General features: G+C 41.9%; 1 protein-coding gene across 1 annotated transcript in view; it reads right to left on the reverse strand.

Annotated features, from left to right (window-relative positions):
* LOC100135976 (cGMP-gated channel) overlaps nt 1–4,112 on the reverse strand; it is a 49,594-nt gene extending 45,482 nt beyond the window's left edge. Inside the window, 1 exon segment of the mRNA NM_001124315.1 lies at nt 3,878–4,112. The gene's annotated coding sequence lies outside the window, so the exon portion shown is untranslated.
* Nucleotides 4,113–22,879: the final 18,767 nt, after the last annotated feature.

Here is a 22,879-nt window from a genome sequence, read left to right on the forward strand (position 1 = left end):
CCTAGCTACAGGGCCTAGCTACAGGGCCTAGCTACAGGGCCTAGCCACAGGGCCGAGCCACAGGGCCTTGCTACAGGGCCTAGCCACAGGGCCTAGCCACAGGGCCTAGCCACAGGGCCGAGCCACAGGGCCGAGCCACAGGGCCTAGCCACAGGGCCTAGCCACAGGGCCTAGCCACATGGTCATTAATCAGTCAAATTATGAATATCCAAGTCCCTGAATAGAAAGTGATCAACTGTTCATTAATACGGGAAAAAGGTTTAATGTTGACATTATAATGAATGTTTTTTATTTTATGACCTGTGGTGTGGACAGAGAGTCAGAAACCATTTAACTTTGGTGTAGACAGAGAGTCAGAGACTACTGACCTTTGGTGTAGACAGAGAGTCAGAGACCACTGGCCTGTGGTGTAGACAGAGAGTCAGAGACTACTGACCTGTGGTGTAGACAGAGTCAGAGACTACTGACCTGTGGTGTGGAAAGAGAGTCAGAGACTACAGACCTGTGGTGTAGACAGAGTCAGAGACTACTGACCTCTGGTGTGGAAAGAGTCAGAGACTACTAACCTGTGGTGTAGACAGAGAGTCAGAGACCACTGACCTGTGGTGTAGACAGAGAGTCAGAGACCACTGACCTGTGGTGTAGACAGAGAGTCAGAGACTACTGACCTGTGGTGTAGACAGAGTCAGAGACTACTGACCTGTGGTGTAGACAGAGAGTCAGAGACCACTGACCTGTGGTGTAGACAGAGAGTCAGAGACCACTGACCTGTGGTGTAGACAGAGAGTCAGAGACCACTGACCTGTGGTGTAGACAGAGTCAGAGACTACTGACCTGTGGTGTAGACAGAGTCAGAGACTACTGACCTGTGGTGTAGACAGAGAGTCAGAGACCACTGACCTGTGGTGTAGACAGAGAGTCAGAGACCACTGACCTGTGGTGTAGACAGAGTCAGAGACTACTGACCTGTGGTGTAGACAGAGTCAGAGACTACTGACCTGTGGTGTAGACAGAGAGTCAGAGACTACTGACCTGTGGTGTAGACAGAGAGTCAGAGACCACTGACCTGTGGTGTAGACAGAGAGTCAGAGACTACTGACCTGTGGTGTGGACAGAGAGTCAGAGACCACTGACCTGTGGTGTAGACAGAGAGTCAGAGACCACTGACCTGTGGTGTAGACAGAGAGTCAGAGACCACTGACCTGTGGTGTAGACAGAGAGTCAGAGACCACAGACCTGTGGTGTAGACAGAGAGTCAGAGACCACTGACCTGTGGTGTAGACAGAGAGTCAGAGACCACTGACCTGTGGTGTAGACAGAGAGTCAGAGACCACAGACCTGTGGTGTAGACAGAGAGTCAGAGACCACTGACCTGTGGTGTAGACAGAGAGTCAGAGACCACTGACCTGTGGTGTAGACAGAGAGTCAGAGACCACAGACCTGTGGTGTAGACAGAGAGTCAGAGACCACTGACCTGTGGTGTAGACAGAGAGTCAGAGACCACTGACCTGTGGTGTAGACAGAGAGTCAGAGACTACTGACCTGTGGTGTAGACAGAGAGTCAGAGACCACAGACCTGTGGTGTAGACAGAGAGTCAGAGACCACAGACCTGTGGTGTAGACAGAGAGTCAGACACCACTGACCTGTGGTGTAGACAGAGAGTCAGAGACCACAGACCTGTGGTGTAGACAGAGAGTCAGAGACCACAGACCTGTGGTGTAGACAGAGAGTCAGAGACCACTGACCTGTGGTGTAGACAGAGAGTCAGAGACCACTGACCTGTGGTGTAGACAGAGAGTCAGAGACCACAGACCTGTGGTGTAGACAGAGAGTCAGAGACTACTGACCTGTGGTGTAGACAGAGAGTCAGAGACCACAGACCTGTGGTGTAGACAGAGAGTCAGAGACTACTGACCTGTGGTGTAGACAGAGAGTCAGAGACCACAGACCTGTGGTGTAGACAGAGAGTCAGAGACCACAGACCTGTGGTGTAGACAGAGAGTCAGAGACCACTGACCTGTGGTGTAGACAGAGAGTCAGAGACCACTGACCTGTGGTGTAGACAGAGAGTCAGAGACTACAGACCTGTGGTGTAGACAGAGAGTCAGAGACCACTGACCTGTGGTGTAGTCAGAGAGTCAGAGACCACTGACCTGTGGTGTAGACAGAGAGTCAGAGACCACTGACCTGTGGTGTAGACAGAGAGTCAGAGACCACTGACCTGTGGTGTAGACAGAGAGTCAGAGACTACTGACCTGTGGTGTAGACAGAGAGTCAGAGACTACTGACCTGTGGTGTAGACAGAGAGTCAGACACCACTGACCTGTGGTGTAGACAGAGAGTCAGAGACCACAGACCTGTGGTGTAGACAGAGAGTCAGAGACCACAGACCTGTGGTGTAGACAGAGAGTCAGAGACCACAGACCTGTGGTGTAGACAGAGAGTCAGAGACCACAGACCTGTGGTGTAGACAGAGAGTCAGAGACCACAGACCTGTGGTGTAGACAGAGAGTCAGAGACTACTGACCTGTGGTGTAGACAGAGAGTCAGAGACCACTGACCTGTGGTGTAGACAGAGAGTCAGAGACCACTGACCTGTGGTGTAGACAGAGAGTCAGAGACCACAGACCTGTGGTGTAGACAGAGAGTCAGAGACCATTTACCTGTGGTGTAGACAGAGAGTCAGAGACCACTGACCTGTGGTGTAGACAGAGAGTCAGAGACCACTGACCTGTGGTGTAGACAGAGAGTCAGAGACTACTGACCTGTGGTGTGGATAGTAAAACATGTAAAAGAAGAGACCATTGTGTTTATTTCCCCGTGAATGTACATTTCACCCGAAATAATGTCCTCTTTTCAAGTAAATCTCCAGAAAGTTCATTCAAATCAAAGTGCTGTAAAATTGAAAATATTCCCAATTATTGATAGCAATCAATGGGAGCCTATGCTAATAATAGCATGGTTATGAATAGGCTATAGGTTGGTTTTGACCTCACGTGGCTAATATTTGATTCCATGTTTATTTATTGACTATAATCTGTACAGTGACTAAGAAAGCTTCCGTTTTGATTGTCTTTCTCATTTCAAAACGGGTTTTATTAAAAGTCATTCAACTTGTGAATGTAAACGTCACTGAAATAACTTCCTGTTTTAAAGTAAAAGTCAAAAAGTCCCGAAAATCAATGCTATGACAAAAATATCTAGTCCTACATGGTTATGTCTGTATATGGGATATAGTATAGGTAGGTCGTAATTCATTTACTGAGATCAACATTTCTGTTGACCTCAAGTGACACTGTCTTTGCATGTTTATCAGGGTCATGGGTATTTTCCATTTACATTCAGAACGTAGACCCATTTCCAAATTCACATTTTCCTCATTGAAAAACATTGGAGAGAATTTGAATGTCAGTTAACTTCCAGAATTGACTGGAATTGAAATATAATTGACCACACTCCTGATGTTTATTCATTTCGTGATGGAGTGATCTGATCTGTGGTGTGAAGACCACTGCTGTTAACACGTGTACCTACAGATTAGTGGTAGATAATACCATGGCTTTAAGCTCTGCTCAAGCAGATCCTAGTTAGGTCAACTCCAAATATACATGCGCATATAGCAGTACCATCGATCTTAAACATTTCAGCATCTTCACATAGCCTGTAACATAATTACAGTCCATGAAGTATCTCTATGGTAGGCAATTAACGTTGTTTGTTTAACTTAAACTGAGAAAACATGTAGCCTATGATGTGGTGCTCTCTTTAGACAATAACCTGGTAGTCGTTTGTCAAACACTAATAGGTATATAGTTACAGACGTTCACACAGCATCTAGACTATCCTGTGTCTTCGGCTAAAGCAACAGTAGCTCACCTGAATGTAGCCTGGTCCTCTCCTCACGCTGTGTTGCACATCATTCCTCACAAATTGACATTGGATAATTCCATTTTTCAGAAATAATTGTAATCCTACGTCGTTTGGTCGTTAGTTGTTGTCCTGTGAGGGAAAAAAATCATGATCCCAATTGTAATCCAAATAGTAGAGAATTTAGTGAGTGACTTTCAGAACAGCCTTTCAGTGGTACATTCACCATCACGGACAGCGCGCTAATAGGAGATCACTGAGCTGTCTGGTAGGGCGGAGCCTCTCGGTGCTCCAAGTCATCAATATTCAACAGGCAAACAATCTGGCTTTTTTTAAATCAAATCAAATCAAATGTATTTATAAAGCCCTTCGTACATCAGCTGATATTTCAAAGTGCTGTACAGAAACCCAGCCTAAAACCCCAAACAGCAAGCAATGCAGGTGTAGAAGCACGGTGGCTAGGAAAAACTCCCTAGAAAGGCCAAAACCTAGGAAGAAACCTAGAGAGGAACCAGGCTATGAGGGGTGGCCAGTCCTCTTCTGGCTGTGCCAGGTGGAGATTATAACAGAACATGGCCAAGATGTTCAAATGTTCATAGATGACCAGCATGGTGAAATATTAATAATCACAGTGGTTGTCAAGGGTGCAACAAGTCAGCACCTCAGGAGTAAATGTCAGTTGGCTTTTCAAAGCCGATCATTAAGAGTATCTCTACCTCTCCTGCTGTCTCTAGAGAGTTGAAAACAGCAGGTCTGGGACAGGTAGCACGTCCAGTGAACAGGTCATGGTTCCATAGTCGCATCCAGAGCAGTTGAAACTGGAGCAGCAGCACGGCCAGGTGGACTGGGGACAGCAAGGAGTCATCAGGCCAGGTAGTCCTGAGGCATGGTCCTAGGGCTCAGGTCCTCCGAGAGAGAGAAAGAAAGAGAGAAAAAGAGAATTAGAAAGAGCATACTTAAATTCACACAGGACACCGGATAAGACAGGAGAAGTACTCCAGATATAACAGACTGACCCTAGCCCCCCGACACATAAACTACTGCAGCATAAATACTGGAGGCTGGTATCTGAAGGCTGGTATCTGAAGGCTGGTATCTGAAGGCTGGTATCTGAAGGCTTGTATCTGACGGCTGGTATCTGAAGGCTTGTATCTGACGGCTGGTATCTGACGGCTGGTATCTGACGGCTGGTATCTGACGGCTGGTATCTGACGGCTGGTATCTGACAGCTGGTATCTGAAGGCTGGTATCTGACGGCTGGTATCTGACAGCTGGTATCTGAAGGCTGGTATCTGACGGCTGGTATCTGACGGCTGGTATCTGAAGGCTGGTATCTGACGGCTGGTATCTGATGGCTGGTATCTGAAGGCTGATATCTGACGGCTGGTATCTGACGGCTGGTATCTGACGGCTGGTATCTGACGGCTGATATCTGACGGCTGGTATCTGACGGCTGGTATCTGACGGCTGGTATCTGACGGCTGGGTTTTGTTATTATTCCTGTTTATGTCGTGGTACCGGTATTCTTCCCGCACCATAGTATTGTGTTTATACTGGTGTTATCTTGTATTAAATACCATAGTATTGTGTTTATACTGGTGTTATCTTGTATTAAATACCATAGTATTGTGTTTATACTGGTGTTATCTTGTATTAAATACCATAGTATTGTGTTTATACTGGTGTTATCTTGTATTAAATACCTTGTCCACGCATCTCAGCTCTCCTGCTCCTGACTCATTTTACCAGTTACCCACAGCCTTGAAACATGGAATGACTACATCAATCTTGTATTAAATACCTTGTCCACGCATCTCAGCTCTCCTGCTCCTGACTCATTTTACCAGTTACCCACAGCCTTGAAACATGGAATGACTACATCAATCTTGTGACTACAGATTTGTTGGATGCATTTGCTGTTTGTTTTGTGTTTCAGATTCATTCAGGATTATTTGTAATCATGGTAGTGTCCACATTAATGTAGAAGTGTTTATAAACATATTGTGTTCTTATTTACAATTAAAGGGACTCCAAAAATGACACAATACATTATTTACCATGAATTTCTACTGGGCACAAAATAATCTGAAACAACCAAATCAAACAGAAAATTCATCCAAAAAAATGTGTAGAGTCACAAGCTTGATGTAGTCATTCCATGCTGTGAATATGGGACCAAATGCTACTTTAATACACATACAGTGTGTGAAGTTGTCCCAATACTTTTGGTTCCCTAAAATGGGGGCACTTTGAACAAAAAGTGCTGTAATTTCTAAACGGGTTTACAAAATACCCTCAAATTAAAGCTGATAGTCTGCACTTTAACGTCATAGTCATTGCTTGATTTAACATCCAAAATGTTGGAGTTTCGAGCCAAAATAAGAGAACACGGTACACTGTACATAACTCAGTACTGGACATATCTAGACCTCGGCTGTATTCATTCCCACGTCACGGAAGTTCAGCTTTACAGAGTGATTGAATTTAAAGGTAATGTTCCTTTCTTTAGCGGAGACTGCATTCACAGTAAACACTGCTTATGTCTGCTCAATCAGAAATGACCTTTAAATTTCTATAGCTGAGTCTGTAACGCTTTAGCTTTCTAGACGGACCACAGCCCCTCCACTGTAACATCTAACATGCACTCTGTCAATAGGGTCATCTGTACTCTTTGTAACTCTCAACATTCCTGTAACTATCACAACAATTGTGGGTTGGCAGCCTGATGTTTGATGAGCCAGCGATCCAGGTGATTAGGACACAGGACACACGGCCCGTTACACAAAGTAACACCTGACCTGACATAAGCCAAGCACCCCCAGTTAGCTGAGAGAGACCTGAGAAATCCCTGGCCAATCTGCAGATAGAGCGGCCCCGTTAATCCCAGATTAGACCTGAGCACCATCTGAGCCTCTTAATGCTGCTGCTTGGACACAGGCACTTAGATGGGCGTACCCTTTGCGAAGCTAACCTCATAGAGATAGACTAGAGAGCTCTACTATCTTCAAAATGGCCTCTTCTGTGACCCTTCCACATTGAGTTACATAGAACATTTAGAATATATTACAACATATTGCACATTTTTGGGGCTATCTGTGTCCTTTCCTAACCTATTGCACTATTGCAAGTCCCACCCAGTTGACTACTTCGAAATGGTGAAAGGCCTCAATGACGATTAGCCCTGCCCATGCTATAACAGGTTTTGGGCCAAGCGAGTCCTCTATCCATCTCTATGAGTAACCTATCATTGTGGTCTGTCATGCGTAGACTTAACAGAAGAGCAAATAGACTTTATAAAAGAGACAGAAATAAAGGTAGTGTAAACAACCAGACCAGAATAGAGCCCCTGGGTTTCCTGATGGAGCGTTTTCGACAGGTCTACTGTAGTGAGTGTTTAGGGGGTTGCCTGGCTGTAGAAGAAGTGCTTACCACTTAGTTTCCTAGCCTAAGTATGGAGAACGTTAAGGACAGGGATTCAACCCTAATTGGTCATTAGGCTTTCTCCAGTCGTACTGCTAATACTAATGTACACTAGTTAGTAAGCAAATAAAATACAAAATAAAATAAAAATAACATGGCATTAATTAAGGTTCTCATTTGAAGAAAACACAGGGCATCACAACATTAAGTGTATTTACATCAACTTTGGTTCTGTCAATATGTTTCTGGGATTTCATGGATTTGCCAATCATAATCATCTGAATTGAATAGAGATTCCAACCCCCTACCATCTGCCAGTAGACTTGTCTTTAAACCCCCTACCATCTGTCAGTAGACTTGTCTTTAACCCCCCGACCATCTGTCAGTAGACTTGTCTTTAACCCCCCAAACATCTGTCAGTAGACTTGTTTTTAACCCCCCGACCATATGCCAGTAGACTTGTCTTTAACCCCCCGACCATCTGCCAGTCTTTAAACCCCCGACCATCTGCCAGTAGACTTGTCTTTAACCCCCAACCATCTGCCAGTAGACTTGTCTTTAACCCCCGACCATCTGCCAGTAGACTTGTCTTTAACCCCCAACCATCTGCCAGTAGACTTGTCTTTAACCCCCGACCATCTGCCAGTAGACTTGTCTTTAAACCCCCGAACATCTGCCAGTCTTTAAACCCCCAACCATCTGTCAGTAGACTTGTCTTTAACCCCCCGACAATCTGCCAGTAGACTTGTCTTTAACCCCCGACCATCTGCCAGTAGACTTGTCTTTAAACCCCCGAACATCTGCCAGTCTTTAAACCCCCAACCATCTGTCAGTAGACTTGTCTTTAAACCCCTCAGCAGGTGTTACTATATACTAACCCCAGTCAGCAGGTATTACTGTATACTAACCCCAGTCAGCAGGTGTTACTATATACTAACCCCAGTCAGCAGGTATTACTGTATACTAACCCCAGTCAGCAGGTATTACTATATACTAACCCCAGTCAGCAGGTATTACTATATACTAACCCCAGTCAGCAGGTGTTACTGTATACTAACCCCAGTCAGCAGGTATTACTGTATACTAACCCCAGTCAGCAGGTGTTACTATATACTAACCCCAGTCAGCAGGTATTACTGTATACTAACCCCAGTCAGCAGGTATTACTGTATACTAACCCCAGTCAGCAGGTGTTACTATATACTAACCCCAGTCAGCAGGTATTACTGTATACTAACCCCAGTCAGCAGGTGTTACTATATACTAACCCCAGTCAGCAGGTGTTACTGTATACTAACCCCAGTCAGCAGGTATTACTGTATACTAACCCCAGTCAGCAGGTGTTACTATATACTAACCCCAGTCAGCAGGTATTACTGTATACTAACCCCAGTCAGCAGGTATTACTGTATACTAACCCCAGTCAGCAGGTGTTACTATATACTAACCCCAGTCAGCAGGTATTACTGTATACTAACCCCAGTCAGCAGGTGTTACTGTATACTAACCCCAGTCAGCAGGTATTACTGTATACTAACCCCAGTCAGCAGGTATTACTGTATACTAACCCCAGTCAGCAGGTATTACTGTATACTAACCCCAGTCAGCAGGTATTACTGTATACTAACCCCAGTCAGCAGGTATTACTGTATACTAACCCCAGTCAGCAGGTGTTACTATATACTAACCCCAGTCAGCAGGTGTTACTATAAACTAACCCCAGTCAGCAGGTATTACTGTATACTAACCCCAGTCAGCAGGTATTACTATATACTAACCCCAGTCAGCAGGTGTTACTATATACTAACCCCAGTCAGCAGGTGTTACTATATACTAACCCCAGTCAGCAGGTGTTACTACAATACACTACAGTAAAATCCGTAAAAACATTACAGTGAATATAGTATTTAGATGATAGAATTCTATAATTTATATAAATATATGAATAGTACAGTGTTTAAACCATTGTACACTATAGTATTTCTTCATGTGTGTCAGCTGTAAAGGTGTGACACGTCTGAACTAGGACCACAATGGAAATACAAATGTCCAAATGCATTTAATCCACATTTTTGTGATTGTTTTGTGTTTCTAAATAGTCAAATATAATCAATGGATACTACAGTGTGGAGTGTAGTATTCTACAGTATACTAAACAGTTATATAGTAAGCACTACACGATCAGCGGGGGGGGGGGGGGGGGGGCCTTAGAGGAAATCCCCAGCATGAACTCCCCAGGGACAGCGCATCCAAAACAGCTTTGACAATGTTGGCAGCTAGCAGTAAAGCTAGCTAACATTACAATCGATTGTAAAAATGATCAAGTAAACACTACACGATTGAGAGAAGCTACACTGTATAGTATTCTACAGTATACTATATAATTCTATAGTAAGCACTACACAATTGAGGGAAACTACAGTGTGGAGTATAGGATTCTACAGTATACTTACTATACTACATAATTATATAGTATGTACTTTAGTATTCGAAGGTAAAAATGAAGAATATTTTTTTATGTGGGTTGCCTCACTACAATCACACAGAGGTGTGGCGATCATAAGTAGGCTTAAGTGTGTCCTGTAGGAATCAGTAATGTTCAGTGGTCTCTATCAGCACCGTGCATCCTCTTACACTAATGAGTCCCAAATGGCAACCTATTTCCTATTGGCTCTGGTCTAAAGTAGTGCACTACATAGGGAACAGGTTGCCATTTGGGACACAGGAGACTGTGGCTCAAATCAAATCAAAGTTTATTTGACACATGCGCCGAATACAACAGGTGTAGTAGACCTCACAGTGAAATGCTGAATACAACAGGTGTAGTAGACCTTACAGTGAAACGCTGAATACAACAGGTGTAGTAGACCTTACAGTGAAATGCTGAATACAACAGGTGTAGTAGACCTTACAGTGAAATGCTGAATACAACAGGTGTAGTAGACCTTACAGTGAAATGCTGAATACAACAGGTGTAGTAGACCTTACAGTGAAATGCTGAATACAACAGGTGTAGTAGACCTTACAGTGAAACGCTGAATACAACAGGTGTAGTAGACCTTACAGTGAAATGCTGAATACAACAGGTGTAGTAGACCTTACAGTGAAATGCTGAATACAACAGGTGTAGTAGACCTTACAGTGAAACGCTGAATACAACAGGTGTAGTAGACCTCACAGTGAAATGCTGAATACAACAGGTGTAGTAGACCTTACAGTGAAATGCTGAATACAACAGGTGTAGTAGACCTCACAGTGAAATGCTGAATACAACAGGTGTAGTAGACCTTACAGTGAAACGCTGAATACAACAGGTGTAGTAGACCTTACAGTGAAATGCTGAATACAACAGGTGTAGTAGACCTTACAGTGAAATGCTGAATACAACAGGTGTAGTAGACCTTACAGTGAAACGCTGAATACAACAGGTGTAGTAGACCTTACAGTGAAATGCTGAATACAACAGGTGTAGTAGACCTTACAGTGAAATGCTGAATACAACAGGTGTAGTAGACCTTACAGTGAAATGCTGAATACAACAGGTGTAGTAGACCTTACAGTGAAATGCTGAATACAACAGGTGTAGTAGACCTCACAGTGAAATGCTGAATACAACAGGTGTAGTAGACCTTACAGTGAAATGCTGAATACAACAGGTGTAGTAGACCTTACAGTGAAATGCTGAATACAACAGGTGTAGTAGACCTTACAGTGAAATGCTGAATGCAACAGGTGTAGTAGACCTTACAGTGAAATGCTGAATACAACAGGTGTAGTAGACCTTACAGTGAAATGCTGAATGCAACAGGTGTAGTAGACCTTACAGTGAAATACTGAATACAACAGGTGTAGTAGACCTTACAGTGAAATGCTTACTCTAACCAATAGTGCGGGAAAAAAGGTGTGTGTGTGTGTGTGTGTGTGTGTGTGTGTGTGTGTGTGTGTGTGTGTGTGTGTGTGTGTGTGTGTGTGTGTGTGTGTGTGTGTGTGTGTGTGTGTGTGTGTGTGTGTGTGTGTGTGTAGGTAAGTAAAGAAATAAAACAACAGTAAGAAGACATTTGAAAATAAGAGTGGCAAGGCTATATACAGACACCTGTTAGTCAGGCTGATTGAGGTAGTATGTACATGAATGTATAATAAAAGTGACTATGCATATATGATGAACAGAGAGTAGCAGTAGCGTAAAAGAAGGGGTTGGCGGGAAGTGAGACACCTGATGGCTTTATTTGAGGACGGAGAACAGTTGAGTATTTACTAGGGTTTTATTTGGATCCCCAATTAGCTGCTGCCGTGGCTGCTCTTCCTGAGGTCCAACAGGAAACAACAAATAGAAGGCATAAAATACATGATGATACATAGTGCACTCCCATAATACATAACACTACATAACACTACATAATACACTGCATAATACACTACATAATACAGAACACTACATAATACACTACATAATACACTCCCATAATACATAACATTACATAACACTACATAATACACCGCATAATACACTACATAATACAGAACACTACATAATACACTACATAATACACTACATAATACATAACATTATATAACACTACATAATACACTGCATAATACACTACATAATACAGAACACTACATAATACACTACATAATACACTACATAATACATAACATTATATAACACTACATAATACACTACATAATACACTACATAATGCACTCCCATAATACATAACATTACATAACACTACATAATACACTACATAATACACTACATAATGCACTCCCATAATACATAACATTACATAACACTACATAATACACTGCATAATACACTACATAATGCACTCCATTATACAGAACACTACATAATACTCCACATAATACACTATATAATACATAATACACTATATAATATATAATACACTACATAATACACTACATAATACATAATACATGACATAATACACTACATAATACACTACATAATATATAATACACTACATAATACATAACACAACATAATACACTTCATAATACACTACATAGTGCACTCCCATAATACATAACATTACATAACACTACATAATACACTGCATAATACACTACATAGTGCACTCCCATAATACATAACATTACATAACACTACATAATACACTGCATAATACACTACATAATGCACTCCATTATACAGAACACTACATAATACTCCACATAATACACTATATAATACATAATACACTATATAATATATAATACACTACATAATACACTACATAATACATAATACATGACATAATACACTACATAATACACTACATAATATATAATACACTACATAATACATAACACAACATAATACACTTCATAATACACTACATAATACACTTCATAATACACTTCATAATACATAATACACTACATAATACATAACACTACATAATACACTACATAATACATAACACTACATAATACACTACATAATATATAATACACTACATAATACACTACATAATACACTACATAATACACTACATAATACATAACACTACATAATACACTACATAATATATAATACACTACATAATACACTACATAATACATAACACTACATAATACATAACACTACATAATACACTACATAATACACAACACTACATAAAACACTACATAATACATAACACTACATAATACACTACATAATACATAACACTACATAATACACTACATAATGCATAACACTACATAATACACTACATAATACGTAACACTACATAATACACTACATAATACATAATACACTACATAATACATAACACTACATAATACATAATACACTACATAATACATGACATAATACACTACATAATACACTACATAATACATAACACAACATAATACACTACATAATACATGACATAATGCACTACATAATACATAATACACTACATAATACATAACACTACATAATACATGACACTACATAATACATGACATAATACACTACATAATACACTACATAATACATAACACAACATAATACATAACACTACATAATACATGACATAATGCACTACATAATACATAATACACTACATAATACATAATACACTACATAATACATAACACTACATAATACATGACACTACATAATACATGACAAAATACACTACATAATACACTACATAATACATAACACAACATAATACATAACACTACATAATACATGACATAATACACTATATAATACATGCCATAATGCACTACATAATACATAACACTACATAATACATAACACTACATAATACATAACACTACATAATACATAACACAACACAACGTAATACACTACATAACACAACATAATACACTACATAATACATTACATAATACATTACATAATACATAATACACTACACAATACACTACATAATACACTACATAATACATAATACACTACATAATACATAACACTACATAATACATAATGCATGACATAATATACTACATAATACATTACATAATACATAATACACTACATAATACATGACACAATACACTACATAATACATTACATAACACATAATACATGACATAATACACTACATTACACTGATTACACTACATAATACATTACATAATACATAATACACTACACAATACACTACATAATACACTACATACTACACTACATAAAACATAATACACTACACAATACACTACATGATACATAATACACAACATAATACATTACATAATACATAATACATGACATAATACACTACATAATACATAATACATAATACACTACATAATACATTACATAATACATAATACATGACATAATACACTACATTACACTGATTACACTACACAATACACTACATAAAACATAATACACTACACAATACACTACATAAAACATAATACACTACACAATACACTACATAATACATAATACACAACATAATACATTACATAATACATAATACATGACATAATACACTACATAATACATAATACACTACACAATACACTACATAATACACTACATAATACATAAAACATGACATAATACACTACATAAAACATAATACACTACACAATACACTACATAATACATAATACATTACATAATACATAATACATGACATAATACACTACATAATACATAATATATGTAGGCATCTATAAAATTGTACCGCCATATCCTGTATCCATCATTGTGACTTTTTTCAGGCATCAGGTAATTCATCCAAATACAGTGTGTGTGTGTGTGTGTCACATCCTGATCTCTTTCACCTGTCTTTGTGCTTGTCTCCACCCCCCTCCAGGTGTCGCCCATCTTCCCCATTATCCCCTGTGTATTTAAACCTGTGTTCTCTGTTTGTCTGTTGCCAGTTTGTCTTATCTTGTCAGGGTGCTTTCCCATCTTCTTGTTTCTCAAGTTGATTTTCCTAGTTTTCCCAGTTCTGACTATTGTCTGCCCTGACCCCGAGTCTGCCTGCAGTCCTGTACCTGGCTGACGCTGACCTGATTACAAACCTCTGCCTGCCCTGACACCGAGCCTGCCTGCGGTCCTGTACCTGCCTGACTCTGACCTGATTACAAACCTCTGCCTGCCCTGACCCCGAGCCTGCCTGCCCTGACCCCGAGCCTGCCTGCCTTCCTGTACCTGCCTGACTCTGACCTGATTACAAACCTCTGCCTGCCCTGACCCAGAGCCTGCCTGCCCTGACCCCGATCCTGCCTGCCCTGACCCCGAGCCTGCCTGCCGTCCTGTACCTGCCTGACTCTGACCTGATTACAAACCTCTGCCTGCCCTGACCCAGAGCCTGCCTGCCCTGACCCCGATCCTGCCTGCCCTGACCCCGAGCCTGCCTGCCCTGACCCCGAGCCTACCTGCCGTCCTGTACCTGCTTGACTCTGACCTGATTACAAACCTCTGCCTGCCCTGACCCCGAGCCTGCCTGCCGTCCTGTACCTGCTTGACTCTGACCTGATTACAAACCTCTGCCTGCCCTGACCCCGAGCCTGCCTGCCGTCCTGTACCTGCTTGACTCTGACCTGATTACAAACCTCTGCCTGCCCTGACCCCGATCCTGCCTGCCCTGATCTTGAGCCTGCCTGCCCTGACCCCGAGCCTGCCTGCCGTCCTGTACCTGCCTGACTCTGACCTGATCACAAACCCCTGCCTGCCCTGACCCCGAGCCTGCCTGCCCTGACCCCGAGCCTGCCTGCCGTCCTCTACCTGCCTGACTCTGACCTGATCACAAACCCCTGCTTGCCCTCGACCTGCCTTTTGCTCCGTGTTATAATGAATCATCTGAGAACTGTCAATCAAACTCTCCGCCTCCTGTGTCTGCATCTGGGTCATATCCAGAGGTGTTTACGTGCGTGTGTGTGTGTGTGTGTGTGTGTGTGTGCGTGCGTGTGTGTGTGCGTGCGTGCGTGCGTGCGTGCGTGCGTGCGTGTGTGTGCGTGCGTGTGTGTGTGTGTGTGTGTGTGTGTGTGCGTGCGTGTGTGTGTGTGTGTGCGTGCGTGCGTGCGTGCGTGTGTGTGCGTGCGTGTACCTATAATAGAGACTCTTGTGATACACTGCTTGCTTCTCTACACTGATTACACAGCTGAGGAGTGATTGAATTTACAACCTCTTCACCAATAGAAAGCTTTCAATGTCAGCCAAGGAGAGCAGAATAATCATTTCACTGTCCACTCTGCCCTGCTTTCCAGCCAACCTTTTCATTCGTAAAGTACGTCAGACAAAAACACATGTCATGACAGGCCTGATGGAAACAGATCATTTTTCAGTCAACTTTCCAAATGTCAACACAACAAAATACGATTAGATATTTTTGTGTTTGTAAAATGAATTATGTGAGAGATGTAAACACTTTTATGTGCAAATATTGATATAATAACCATCATGTAGAATTTAACTTGGTGTGTGATCCTCCCACTACGACTCAGGAAACTATGCAGTTTATTTATAAACTACAGATTAAATCAATTAAAAATCTAATCACATACACGTGGTTAGCAGATGTTATTGGTCACATACACGTGGTTAGCAGATGTTATTGGTCACATACACATGGTTAGCAGATGTTAATGGTCACATACACGTGGTTAGCAGATGTTATTGGTCACATACACGTGGTTAGCAGGTTAGCAGATGTTATTGGTCACATACACATGGTTAGCAGATGTTAATGGTCACATACACGTGGTTAGCAGATGTTATTGGTCACATACACATGGTTAGCAGATGTTAATGGTCACATACACATGGTTAGCAGATGTTATTGGTCACATACACATGGTTAGCAGATGTTATTGGTCACATACACATGGTTAGCAGATGTTATTGGTCACATACACATGGTTAGCAGATGTTATTGGTCACATGGGTAGCAGATGTTATTGGTCACATACACGTGGTTAGCAGATGTTATTGGTCACATACACATGGTTAGCAGATGTTATTGGTCACATTCACATGGTTAGCAGATGTTATTGGTCACATACACATGGTTAGCAGGTATTAATGGTCACATGGTTAGCAGATGTTATTGGTCACATACACGTGGTTAGCAGATGTTATTGGTCACATACACATGGTTAGCAGATGTTATTGGTCACATACACATGGTTAGCAGATGTTAATGGTCACATACACGTGGTTAGCAGATGTTATTGGTCACATACACATGGTTAGCAGATGTTATTGGTCACATACACATGGTTAGCAGATGTTATTGGTCACATACACATGGTTAGCAGATGTTATTGGTCACATACACATGGTTAGCAGATGTTATTGGTCACATACACATGGTTAGCAGATGTTATTGGTCACATACACATGGTTAGCAGATGTTATTGGTCACATACACATGGTTAGCAGATGTTATTGGTCACATACACATGGTTAGCAGATGTTATTGGTCACATACACATGGTTAGCAGATGTTATTGGTCACATGGGTAGCAGATGTTATTGGTCACATACACGTGGTTAGCAGATGTTATTGGTCACATACACATGGTTAGCAGATGTTATTGGTCACATTCACATGGTTAGCAGATGTTATTGGTCACATACACATGGTTAGCAGGTGTTAATGGTCACATGGTTAGCAGATGTTATTGGTCACATACACGTGGTTAGCAGATGTTATTGGTCACATACACATGGTTAGCAGATGTTATTGGTCACATACACATGGTTAGCAGATGTTAATGGTCACATACACGTGGTTAGCAGATGTTATTGGTCACATACACATGGTTAGCAGATGTTATTGGTCACATACACATGGTTAGCAGATGTTATTGGTCACATACACATGGTTAGCAGATGTTATTGGTCACATACACATGGTTAGCAGATGTTAATGGTCACATACACATGGTTAGCAGATGTTACTGGTCACATACACATGGTTAGCAAATGTTACTGGTCACATACACATGGTTAGCAGATGTTATTGGTCACATACACATGGTTAGCAGATGTTATTGCGAGTGTAGCGAAATACTTGTGCTTCTAGTTCCGACATTGCAGTAATATCTAACAAAAATTCTAAGATTTCCACAACAACTACCTAATTAATACACACAAATCTAAAGGGATCGAATATATACAGTGCCTTGCGAAAGTATTCGGCCCCCTTGAACTTTGCGACCTTTTGCCACATTTCAGGCTTCAAACATAAAGATATAAAACTATATTTTTTTGTGAAGAATCAACAACAAGTGGGACACAATCATGAAGTGGAACGACATTTATTGGATATTTCAAACTTTTTTAACAAATCAAAAACTGAAAAATTGGGCGTGCAAAATTATTCAGCCCCTTTACTTTCAGTGCAGCAAACTCTCTCCAGAAGTTCAGTGAGGATCTCTGAATGATCCAATGTTGACCTAAATGACTAATGATGATAAATACAATCCACCTGTGTGTAATCAAGTCTCCGTATAAATGCACCTGCACTGTGATAGTCTCAGAGGTCCGTTAAAAGCGCAGAGAGCATCATGAAGAACAAGGAACACACTAGGCAGGTCCGGATTTGGATACAAAGCCGGATTTGGATACAAAAAGATTTCCCAAGCTTTAAACATCCCAAGGAGCACTGTGCAAGCGACAATATTGAAATGGAAGGAGTATCAGACCACTGCAAATCTACCAAGACCTGGCCGTCCCTCTAAACTTTCAGCTCATACAAGGAGAAGACTGATCAGAGATGCAGCCAAGAGGCCCATGATCACTCTGGATGAACTGCAGAGATCTACAGCTGAGGTGGGAGACTCTGTCCATAGGACAACAATCAGTCGTATATTGCACAAATCTGGCCTTTATGGAAGAGTGGCAAGAAGAAAGCCATTTCTTAAAGATATCCATAAAAAGTGCCGTTTAAAGTTTGCCACAAGCCACCTGGGACACCAAACATGTGGAAGAAGGTGCTCTGGTCAGATGAAACCAAAATTGAACTTTTTGGCAACAATGCAAAACGTTATGTTTGGCGTAAAAGCAACACAGCTGAACACACCATCCCCACTGTCAAACATGGTGGTGGCAGCATCATGGTTTGGGCCTGCTTTTCTTCAGCAGGGACAGGGAAGATGGTTACAATTGATGGGAAGATGGATGGAGCCAAATACAGGACCATTCTGGAAGAAAACCTGATGGAGTCTGCAAAAGACCTGAGACTGGGACAGAGATTTGTCTTCCAACAAGACAATGATCCAAAACATAAAGCAAAATCTACAATGGAATGGTTCAAAAATAAACATATCCAGGTGTTAGAATGGCCAAGTCAAAGTCCAGACCTGAATCCAATCGAGAATCTGTGGAAAGAACTGAAAACTGCTGTTCACAAATGCTCTCCATTCAACCTCACTGAGCTCGAGGTGTTTTGCAAGGAGGAATGGGAAAAAATGTCAGTCTCTCGATGTGCAAAACTGATAGAGACATACCCCAAGCGACTTACAGCTGTAATCGCAGCAAAAGGTGGCGCTACAAAGTATTAACTTAAGGGGGCTGAATAATTTTGCACGCCCAATTTTTCAGTTTTTGATTTGTTAAAAAAGTTTTAAATATCCAATAAATGTCGTTCCACTTCATGATTGTGTCCCACTTGTTGTTGATTCTTCACAAAAAAATACAGTTTTATATCTTTATGTTTGAAGCCTGAAATGTGGCAAAAGGTTGCAAAGTTCAAGGGGGCCGAATACTTTCGCAAGGCACTGTACATATAAATATAAATATATGGATGAGCATGCAATGGTATAAAATACAACATATGAGAAGAGTAATGTGAGATACGTAAACATTCTTAAAGTGACTAGTGATCCATTTATTAGTGGCCAATGATTTCAAGTCTGTGTATGTTGGCACCAGCGTCTCTGTGCTAGTCATGGCTGTTTAACAGTCTGATGGCCTTGAGATAGAAGCTGTTTTTCAGTCTCTCTGTGTTAGTGATGGCTATTTAACAGTCTGATGGCCTTGGGATATAAGCTGTTTTTCAGTCTGATGGCCTTGAGATAGAAGCTGTTCTTCAGTCTGATGGCCTTGAGATAGAAGCTGTTTTTCAGTCTCTCTGTGTTAGTGATGGCTATTTAACAGTCTGATGGCCTTGAGATAGAAGCTGTGGCTCGGGTGGTTGTGGTCCTTGATGATCTTTTTGGCCTTCCTGTGACATCGGGTGCTGTAGGTGTGCTAGAGGGCAGGTAGTTTCTCCACCCTCTGGAGAGCCCTGCGGTTGTGGGTGGTGCAATTGCCGTACCAGGCGGTGATACAGCCCGATAGAATGCTCTCAATTTTGCATCTGTAAAAGTTTGTGAGGGTTTTAGGTGACAAGCCACATATCTTCAGCCTCCTGAGGTTGAAGAGCCGCTGTTGTGCCTTCTTCGCCACACTGTCTGTGTGGGTGAACCATTTCAGTTTGTCCGTGATGTGTACGCCGAGGAACTTCAAACTTTCCACCTTCTCCACTGCTGTCCCGTCGACGTGGATAGGGGGTTCTCCCTCTGCTGTTTTCTGAAGTCCACGATCATCTCCTTTGTTTTGTTGACGTTGAGTGAGAGGTTATTTTCCTGACACCACACTCCGAGAGCCCTCACCTCCTCCCTGTAGGCCATCTCGTCGTTGTTGGTAATCAGGCCTACTACTGTTGTGGTGCTGCAAACTTCATGATTGAGTTGGAGGCGTGGCCACGCAGTTGTGGGTGAACAGGGAGTAGGGGAGGGGGCTGAGCATGCACCCTTGTGGGGCCCCAGTGTTGAGGATCAGCATCAGGTGGAGATGTTGTTTCCCACCTTCACAACCTGGGGGCGGCCCGTCAGGAAGTCCAGGACCCAATTGCACAGGGCAGGGTTCAGACCCAGGGCCTTAAGCTTAATGATGAGCTTGGAGGGTAGTCAATGAACAGTATTCTTACATACCTTAAGGGAACATTTTGACATTTCGTGTATAGTTAGTGAGAAAGTCCATATTGGAAATGTACGGTCCCTTACTAGACGTCCGAAAACGTTTCTAAAATTCGCGGTCGGCGTCGGGCCGTGCGGTAGGGCCGGACCTACCGGGAAGTCATCAAATGAACTTTGTCGGACATTCGGTTTCCGTTTTATAAAATAATCAAATTTTGGTCAATTTTTCCGCTAAATCATATGGCAATTGTACAAAACATCACGAATCACGACGGGGCCTTAACTCGAAAATGGAAAATATTTAGAAGCCGAAACTTGGTGAGCGTAGGTTTGGCATAATGGGCAGTTGGCCCCGAACAAGATGGCGTCTAGGCCTCAACGGTTTTTGAGTTATGGCCATTTCTCTGGGATTAAAGGTCCAAAATGGAAATAGAGAAATTATTTTTCCACTTCACGTCAAAGTCAAGGAATAAAAAAAGAACCAGCCATTTATCTATCATCATTTAAGAGAAATCGTACAATGACAAATTGGGGATGTTCAAAGATAGGTGGTTTTTTTTCTTCAACAGTTACAGATCCAGTTGCAGGGTGTTCATATGAATCTTTTTAAAGTGTGCTGTGGAGCTCTGCGAGATTTCTGTGATTTTCTATGATTTTCTGAAATAACACACACATACTAAACCCTCCGTAAATAACTCAGTTCTTAACGTAAAGACTTAAAACTCAGGATTATGTAAAGGTATACCCCAATCAGGATATGAGTTTATTTATAGCTTCCTGTGCCAACCGGAAGTGCCTTAAATGGTGTCATAGTGGCAGTTCCCAAGGGTTAAAAAGGTCCCCATAAACTGTAAGTCAGTCATTTCTCCCAACAGATGTCAAAGAAAAGCTCTCACACACACACAGCAAGGATGGAGTGACAAAGTGTGGTGCTTAAAGACACAGAGAGCAGGCAATGGCATTACCATAATCTCTAGGCCGTGCCGAGTTCAACGAGATATCCCGCTTGACCGTAGCTCGCTCGGTCTAAGCGCAGCGACCATTAGAAAAGTAGGCCCAAAATGAAGCCTGCACCACAACATCATTTGCTTTTGGGTGACAGCGGCGGAACCGTTAGGTTTAGAAGGACAATTCAACCACAGGAATGTTCCTAAGGTCCCCCCGATCTTTGCAAGCCTAACCTTGACCGTGTGGCATTAACCCTTAACAGTAAACCAGGGTTTTTTGATCTCACAGATTACAATAACTCCTCTCCCCATAGGAATACATTGCCTGCACCCCTAATTTCAACCTCAGGCCTATGTGGGTTATGAATTCTTTATGAACCTGTCTTCAATAACAGTCCATCAGGCCACTATGAAGGTCTACCTGTGTCGATTCTAAGCTTCCTGGAGCAACCGGAAGTGGTTAAAATCACCCTAAAAGTGTATACCCATACCCTGCCTGCAGTTTGATAGACATAGTGCATTCAACCCTGTGTAAATCAGTCAGTTCTTAACGTAAAGACTTAAAACTCAGGATTCTGTAAGAGCATACCCCAATGAGGATGTGTGTTGACTTATAGCTTCCTGTGCCAACCGGAAGTGCCATAATTGGTGTCTCAGGGGCTGTTTCGAAGGGTTAAAAAAGTCAGATCTGTCCAAAACTTAATATATGTGATTAGGCAACCCCCATGAACTGTAAATCAGTCATTTTTCCCATAAAATGTCAAAGGAAAACTAAATCACTCACACACACAGCTTGGAAGGAGGGACCCATTGGGGTGCGTAGAGACATACACTGCCTGCATTAGTTAACCTTGTTGGAACTTTTAAAGAACCGTCAGACCTAGAGTTCCGAAACTTTAGAATCCTGTTCTAGACCTCATGTCGATAGTGCGTGGTGAGTTAGGTGGCTCTAGAAGGTTCTCGGACCGAGAAACAGCCTCGTACATTTGCAATGACTTCAATTCATTTTGACCATTACAAAAATGACGACATTTAGAAAAAGTCTCAGAGACGCAAGACTAGGTGCATTGACACCGGCTCGGCCCATAGAGACGGACCCCAACGTTTCTGTCCGATAGCTCATTCAAGGACCCCGTAGCAAGGCATGGAAAAAAGTGAATTTTCAGCACCAATTAGGGTTTTGCTCGGACACCAAATGACCTATCGAGCCGAAACTTGGGATTCGGGG

This window comes from Oncorhynchus mykiss, chromosome 1 (assembly GCF_057628025.1).
Source record: "Oncorhynchus mykiss isolate SJ-2025 chromosome 1, ASM5762802v1, whole genome shotgun sequence".
In the NCBI taxonomy this organism is placed as follows: Eukaryota; Metazoa; Chordata; class Actinopteri; order Salmoniformes; family Salmonidae; genus Oncorhynchus; species Oncorhynchus mykiss.